The 8,671-nt window shown below is 39.3% G+C and overlaps 1 long non-coding RNA gene across 1 annotated transcript in view; it reads right to left on the bottom strand.

The window, feature by feature from the left end:
- Positions 1 to 239: 239 nt before the first annotated feature.
- Positions 240 to 8,671, bottom strand: part of LOC120411644 — a 45,084-nt gene continuing 36,652 nt past the window's right edge. The window contains exon 5 of the long non-coding RNA XR_005604101.1: positions 240 to 600. This is a non-coding gene — a long non-coding RNA (uncharacterized LOC120411644). The remainder of the gene's footprint in view (positions 601 to 8,671) is intronic.

The raw sequence follows: 8,671 nt of genomic DNA, 5'->3' as shown, positions 1-8,671 counted from the left end.
AACGCTTCCTAATCCAGTTTGAACCTCCTGTGATGCAGGTTTGAACCATTCCTTTCTGTCCTATCATTGGGTCTGAGGGAGAAGCAATCAGAACATCCCTCTCCACTTCCCCTTCTCAGGAAGCTGCTCCGGAGAGCAGAGGTCACCCCTCAGCCTCCTTTACTCCAAACTAGACAAACCCGAAGTCCTCAGCTGCTCCTCATAGGCAGCACACAAGGCACACAAGTATTGTGTTCAAAGTTCAGATTAAGTGTTAATATATGACCAGAGTTGAAATTACTATGTGTGTATGTGTGTATACCAGAAGGACAACACAGAAAACAGCAAGAGAATTAAGTCACAGAGCAATCCAAAGGAGAAAACTCAGAGTAAAATGTTATCAGGTGAAAGATGTGTCTCCTGTTTCCTATTTTCCACCGTATTCAGGAAAATAGGATTTCATGTACATTTTTCAAAAATAAACAAGATTACAACAAAGACATTTCTGATTGCAAAATCAATTTCAGGGGAAAATAAAACAATCTGAAAGGTCTCAAACTGCTTAACTTCTTAAGCTATATCTCTATGGAATAGTGTCTTGCTATTCTTCTTATTATAGACCTGTAAGAGAAAAGAAGGGTGTTATTTCCAAAATGTTATAGTTTGTGAGTTACAAACTGAAGGAAAAACAAAAATATATTTGTGAGGCAATGAAGGATTATTGCACATTCATTTAAAGCCAAAACATACAGTTTGTAATTTAAAAGTAAATCATTCTATATTTAAATGTTACATTTTTCTTATGAAGTGATTTACCCAAGCAAAACAGCAATGCTGATTTGTCATAAGAAAGCCATTTTGCCATACAGAAATGGAATATTTTTCAGTTAGAGTTATTTTGATCATTCTGTGATATAGCTATTTCTTCTTACATTATTATTTTTTAACTGTTAAAAATAATCCTGTCAGTGGTGAAGGAATAGAACAACTTTTCAAAGTTTACATTTCTGTTCTTATGAAGACAACATGTTCAGAAACAAAAAACAAAAACTGCCCAAACTCCTAATGCTAAAACAGGAAGTGTTCTGGACATTCTGCTAGAACATGGGGAGGAAGCTTTGGTCCTTGCTCTGAAGGTCGCTGGTATTTTTAAACAAATATGGTTTAATGTGAAGCATTCCTGTTCAAGAAGCCTTGTCTGGAAATCGGCAATCTCTTCTCTCTTGGGTGATTCCTTTATCCACAAGCCTTTATTTAGGCTTTGCTTCTCCACTTTTCCACATGGTCCTTGTATGCTGAGCTATACAACAGTGCATAAATCATGCCGTGATCGTGTCTGAAAATCAGGGTATATTGAGGGGATGGCTCGAGTCAAAGGAATGGCTGCCAATGTGGGGATTGCAGTGGAGCATGAAGTGACAGGCAGCAACGCACCACCAGCAAATTAGAGTGTGTAAGGGATTAGACCAAGTTGGAATGGATGGCTGTGGGCAATACAGATGAATTTTAGCCTCATTTAAAAAGGGTTTAGCAAGACTGGATTCTTTCTGATCATGTCAGCATCCTTCAAATGTACCTATTGATGTCGGTAGTCACTGCCTTCTTCCCACAGAAAAAGTCTTTCTACTATTTGCTGTACAATAACAACAGCCAAAAAGCAGGAGTGCCCCAAAAGGCCAGGTGATGAGGTGTGTGTCTTAGAGGCATTTCCAAGGCAGATTAACACTCCTGGAGTAAAACTGGCCCAGTTTTGACAAAGATTTTTCCTATGGAGTGTGGCGATGCAGCAGCCACAGTGAACAAACAGTTGCAATACAGGAAAATAACACTGAGACATCATCATTCAAATGTCACCAAGACAAATATCCCCTGGTTTGGCAGCCAGAGACCACAGAGCTCTAGGTATGCTGTAGCAATTCTTTGGGACTTCTGGCAGTGGTAGGAAACAGCTCTCACCTTTCTCTCAAGAAAAAAATTACCACTGCAACTCCCAAGGCAACAGCTCCCAAGCTTTCTGAGAGTGAGAAAATCCGTCTCTTTACATCTGCTCTTCCGGCTTTGCCCATCAGAGGTTTCCTTTTGCATCAATGATGAAAGGTAGGAATGACATCTAGGTGTTCTGAGGTCTGTTTGGAGCCCCTCACCCCCTCCAGCACAGACATCTTGCTCGCCTCGCATCACTTCGCTGTAAGTAAATGCGGGGACTCCACTTTTCAAACACCACAAAGATGTGAAAGAAAGAGCCTGAGTGTGGACCTATGTTTGTCAATCAGTGGAACAGATCACAGCACTGCTTAGGAATGACAACATTCAGGATTGAATTACTGCGCACTTTTGAAGAATCTTCTAATCAAAATTAACTCTATCCAACAAGCAAAAATTTGGTTTCTTTCTTATTGTACAGTAAATCACTACAAGCTTTTATTCAGCATCTAAAACTGAAATGGAGTTTGGTTTCAAATGCAAGACAGTAATGAAAATAAAACCCAGAGATATTCTTTGTGAAAACTGACAAATTTCAGAGAATGCAAAGTTCAAATATTCCAAATATGCAATTACATAAACTATTTCATTTTGCAATAAAGCCCAGTAAAACATTAAATTTTTAATGCTCCTTCACCATAGAATATACAAATCAACTTTTACAAGTTTACATCTTCCAACAATAGACAGCACTACAAATTCCTACATTCACCACAACATTAAATAATGTTATACCATTTTAACATTTGCAAAACTAATCATAACTGCCTAAGTAGTATATGATGATCAACTTAGCTCTAAAACACGTACATAGATTTTTTTTCTCACAGCAAAATGGAAAGTTACGATAGAAGGAGCAACATCTCAAAAATATTTTACTACTTACACTGATTTATCTGAACTCAGGACTAGGAAAATATTCCACTATTAATTACAATGGTGTAAATCACAATGTTCAGTGTCAAAGAATAAAATGTTTCTGTTTATTAGCATCCATAAGCACAAAGCCTGTTGTGTATTTATAGGAGCAATAGGCTGAATTTTATGTTTCATTTAAAAATTAGCAAAGTAATTTTAGGCACAGGTGTTCCTTAGAAAAGTACAAAAGTCACTTTTAAATGGACACAAAGCTTGTTGATGTTTATTTGTGCAATAGGAACACGCCTGCTGCCTCAGGAGAGGAACCACAGGGGTTTTTCCTCACAGAACCGAGCCTCAGGAGCTGCTCATCACGAGGAGTACTGCAAAGACAGCTCGGTATCTGAGAGTGCTGCTGTAGCAGAGGAGGGATCTGGACTGTGGCATGCACACCTTAACACAGCCCCAGGTTAGACAAGCAGGCTGTTAGTTAGCAACCACAGAAGGCTATTAATCCTTGTATAAGGTGATAGATACACTACACTCCCTGTGCTCTTCAGCAAGGTGAAGGTAGGATTGAAATCAGCTGATTAGCAGCTGGTGGGAGAAGAATAGGCACAGATTTTATACATCTGAAGTAATGAACAGAACAAAGAGGACAATTTACTTATGACATTTACAGATTCATGCATTAGCAAATCACAAATCAGTCTTCTTGTGCCTGTGATTTCCACCACAGAACAACTCCTTACTAGTATGTGGTTATTGAAGTGTCTTCAGCAGACCAAAAGAAAAGGAGGAGAGGTACAGGAATGTGAACTTCACATCAAAGTGGATATTCATGCTCATATGAATGTGCAGGCGTAAGAGAGGTGTAAGAGGTGTAAGGAGAACACAGGGATGACTGACCTCTGTCTAAACTGGAACAGGCCACTCCACAGTCTACTTGCCATCAAATATCTTCCTTACTATAGACCAGCATTGGCTCAGATCATTACAGAGCACTATAAGGAAACCCAGTTTTTAAAGATTTTAGGCAATAAAAAAATAACTTCAGAAATGGGAAAAGGAGTGAGGTAGCAGTGTCTGCTTTGGCATTAGTGGTAGCTACAGATTCAAGTTACTTTTGCCATTATCCCCTCATTCACCCATTACCAAAACACATGGTCGTGCCTCACTAGTTAGCAACTGTTGAACCTCAGTGACAGTCCCTGGGAGGGAAATGCTATCAGGTAAGTCAGGGAGCCCTGCATGCACCTCTGAAATGTAGTCCTCTGTCTCCAAGTAATCGGGATATTCTGTTCCATGTACTGTGGCAAATCTCCAAGCATCACGCAGGGCTGAACTTTAGATGAAGTTGGCGTATTTGAAACAGCCAGGCTAAGTCAGTCTCATTGTTTGGATCAACCATTTTTAAACAGACTTTAGAAATAACCATTCAATTTCTCGTTTAATATCTTCATTTTTAATTGGCTTGATGCATTCTTTATATGCATTGAAATTCTAGTATACTAGCTCCTGTGGGAAAATAGTACTCAGCAATTTGAATTTGTTAGCTGCTCTGAACATAGGGGACCTGATTCTCATTTATGTTACAGTCGCTTTATATTGCTCAGGCAGTAAATTGCATTTACACCCAGTAAATGAGCAACCCGAGTAGTGTAAAGTAACTTTAGCATGAATGAGAATTAGGCCCAAAGCCTTCCTAAGTTTTTGTAGCAACTCTGTTATTCATCTCAATTGGTGAGATAGGGACTGATTGACAAACAAATAGCAACACAGTATTGCCTAGTTTGGAAAGAGAATTGAGCTAGGGATTAGAAAGCCCCAATTCAGTGAAGGAAATCAGACTGGCTATTAATGATGCCATGATGATTTTTTGCCTTTTCTTTTATACCCCTGTTATACCTTTTTACAACTTCTGTATTCCTAATGCTTTTTGCCTACATTCTTGGACTTGTTTCTTAAGCTAGGAGACTAAACATTTTAGAAGCTTCATAGTTAGGGATCAGTGTGCCCCAGACCCCAAGGTCCTCTCCAGAACATATTCTGTAAACTAAGATAGAACCATCCAGGGGAAGGTTCCTTGGGGAGGGGGCTCACTCGAGCCTCTCATTGGGGAATCTTTGATAGATATGCTAATTAGTAAGACCTATAATGTTACACCAGATCTTTGTGGGGTGTGCACTGCGTGTGCATTTCGGTGCATTCGACCTGGACATAGTGCACCTAAGGATCCTTAAAATAAATACCAAGGTAAAATCCCTTTTCCCCTTCTAACCGTGTATGACTCTTGATTTTAAGATCAAGAAAAGGCATCATTAAAAGCCTGAAGTCCAACAAAGCACTAAGGCCAGATGGTTTCAGCATACATTTTTACAATCAGCTAAGTATAAAAGATGAAATAGCTCCCCTGCTGGTTAAAGTATTTCAAAATTATTTACAGATGGGAATTAATGTTAATGAATCGTGTAGCTAACTCCCTACATACCATGCTGAAAATTTACCACCCTCAAGTTTAGTCCCAGCCAATGCACCAGAAAGTTTCATCATTTGAAAATGAAAATAGATTTTCCTTGTTTTACCACGTACAACTAACCACTTCAATTTCACATCTAAGAGGCTTAAACAAAAGTAGGATCATGAGGGACAGAGCTAATACCAGAAACGTCCTCAACGTGAAAATTATTTTAATTGTAAATTCCCACGGCTGGAAGAGTTACTCATAAAATACAGCATGCAGCACGAGTGTGCTATGGAGAGGACTGATTTTAAAGATGTATGCAAGAGTGGTTCAGGGGAATACGGAGCTCTCTCTCTGGGTGAGTGACTCAGAGCCATGTTAGGTCAAAATACAGATTTCACCATTTGACGCTCCCATGGGGCAGCCACTCACATGATAAAAGTGCTAATGGGCCACTTAACTGCACGTGTCAGTGAAACACTGAGAATATTCTCCTCTTTTTATCTGAACATATGTGTTGATTGTTTGCATAGACACAATTTATTAGATCTAACCCAATCAAGAATTTTTAATAAATAATAAAGGAAACAGAAAACTCCCCCACTGTGGACTTTAGTCAGCTTGCATTAATGCAGATTTTATCCTGTGTACAAATTCAAAATCAAGCTTTTGCCTCACTAAGTGGCACAGGTGAAGTAGACTGGAACCTGAATGAGCAGTTTTAGATTTCTCTTCTCTACACAGATAAAAATCTCCCTAATCATTACACTCCCTTAACAGACTCATTTCTCTGAGGTACACTAGCTTACCGTTTGATCTCTCTTCTCTCATTAAAAAGCAAACAATTTAAAAATACTCCTTGATCAAGGTCCTTTCAATTGCTCATTTTACAAATAGGGATAATCCAAAATGAATGAGACCAAGAATAAATTTCTGCTATTAGTCATATGTAATTACAGTCAGACAAATGATACCTTTTCATTTTAAGATTGCATTCAGGATCTGGGTTAGCATGGGAGGTTAACACAGCACTCAACTTTCAGCTTTTCCTTTGTTTCACTTTGACTTTAATTACATTTATTTGGCCTGTAATAGCAACTGACCTAACCACTTCTGTATATGAAGAAACTACTATTAGATACATTATTTCAATAGTCTGGGTTTAGAGGAAGATGAAGACAGGTACAGCTTCTGCAGAGATCATTAAATGATAAACCTTTAGCCCTGCTGAGAGAAAACAAACAAAAATGCTCAACAGCTAGAGAAACAGGTTTTAGAAACACATGTTCAGAAAAGGTAAGAGGTTTCCTTATGTTAAGGTCATTCCTTGAACAACCCTCTCCTGACTTTCCCTTCATTCAATTATTTTCCTTTTCAAATCCTTCAGCCTACTCAAATAGCCAATGCTGAAACATGTTTGATGCTCTCCAATACAGGACAGCTGTGGATTTTCTTTTTTTTAGCTCCAGCAGTGCCTAAAGTGCAAAAACCATCCCCCCCACCCCCCCCAAAAAAAAAACAAAAACAAAAACAAAAAACCAACAACAAAACTGAAAACAAAAGGAAAGGGTCCTTGCTGAAGGAAACTGGAGTTACTTTTGGAGGGAACCCCTCATCATGAGGACTTGTGGCAGCTCTGCTCTGTAGCAGGTTCCCACCATTCCCATGACTTTGCATGGGCTGCTCAGTGACCGACAGCAGTGCTGTGGGAGGTGCTGGTGAGTGCCAAGCAGCACTGTCGGACTCATTATAGTCCAAATCAGCAAAGTTCAGCTAACAGCTGATTCCCTTGTAGTACATTCACTTGTTAGTAATAAGGACTGTCACTGAAAGCCTGGGGGCAATTTTCTAAAACCCAGTTTATTATCCAGATCATGAGAGGTAATTCCTGATGGCACCAGCATGCACAGAGCTGGCGGTCAGCTGGCACTAACTGCAAGGAATCCACACGTGCCACGCCTTGTGCACAATACATAAAGGCACATTTCTCAGAGATATCCACTGCCTGTCAGTAACGTACCCTGTCATTAATTCTTATTGCCTAAGTTAATGATAACAAACTCATACTAGCTATTGCGAAAAGTCCATTTCTGCATCTATCTTTTCCGTGCAACTTAGCTTAAATATTCAGTCTGCCCTTGCAAGAACCCCCCTAGAATACTGTGTCCAAATCTGGAGTCCTCAGTACATGAAAGATGTGGACCTGTTAGAGAGAGTTCAGAGGAAGGCCACAAAATTCGTCAGAGGGCTGGAGTATCTCTGCTATGAGTATAGGCTGAGAGAGCTGAGGCTGTTCAGCCTGGAGAAGAGAATGCTCTGTGGAGACCTTATAGCACCTTCCAGTACCTGAAGGGTATTCTGAAAAAGAGGGACAGTGAGTTTTCACACAGGCAGGTTTTGATGGGACAAGGGGACATGGTTTTAATTGTTTTAAACTAAAAGAAGAGGGATTTAGATTAGATGTGAGGAAGGAATTCTCTGCTTTGAGGATGGTGAGGCAGTGGAACAGGTTGGCCAAAGAAGCTGTGGATGCCCCATCTCTGGAAGTGTTCAAGGCCAGGTTGGATTGATCCCTGAGAGACTTGATTTGGTGGAAGGTGCCCCTGCCCACGGCAGGATGTTGGGTGTAGGTGATCTTTAAGGTTCCTTCCAACACAAACTGTTCTATGATTCTGTGATTCTGGTTCTATGTACTACTGTCATCTCAGCAGCGACAATATATTGTCTATTTTCATGTGAGAGGGGATTTTCCCCAAAGCCATCTGAGTATACTCTTTGTCTGCTGATACCTTATTTTTCACTGAAAACTTTTTCTCTTCTCCCTGGACTGAGAATTCCTTTCTCTCAGTTCCTTTTTGAAGATTTTCATTAAAAGGATGAGAAATAATGGGTACACAAATACTATAGCTGATATATTTCAGTCTTGACATGCTGAAACAGATAGAGTTTGAAAGAACAAATTACTCTCTACAGTTTTCCTTATTGCATGTTAGGAGAAATTTAGATTGCTATATAAAGATTTAACAAACACATTAAGATGTAAAGACCATTACTTATTAAACTAAAACTGTGATAATGCAACAAACAAATTAAAAATACTGTTGCAAATAAATCAGCAAGTTGATGGTTATTTGATTTAGATTATCAAATTATTCCAACTATGAGTCAAACCCAGTTGTGAGGCTGAGACAAGAAAAAAGTGGAATTGTTTTTTCTAGTCCTGTATTGGGAAAGAAATTGGGTTTGTGTCTCAGTTTAATACAACTATTTTGTTCCCATTTTTTCCATAGTAATAGGGATTTTCTAACAGCGATTCAACTGTCATGACTGCTTTCATGGAGTTATGCATAGACTGGATATTCTCAAGCAAGTACAGAGCCCAAATGA

Source organism: Corvus cornix, chromosome 1 (genome assembly GCF_000738735.6).
Source record: "Corvus cornix cornix isolate S_Up_H32 chromosome 1, ASM73873v5, whole genome shotgun sequence".
NCBI lineage: Eukaryota > Metazoa > Chordata > Aves > Passeriformes > Corvidae > Corvus > Corvus cornix.
The sequence above is the reverse complement of the archived record's forward strand: the minus strand, read 5'-3'. Positions and strand labels throughout refer to the sequence as shown.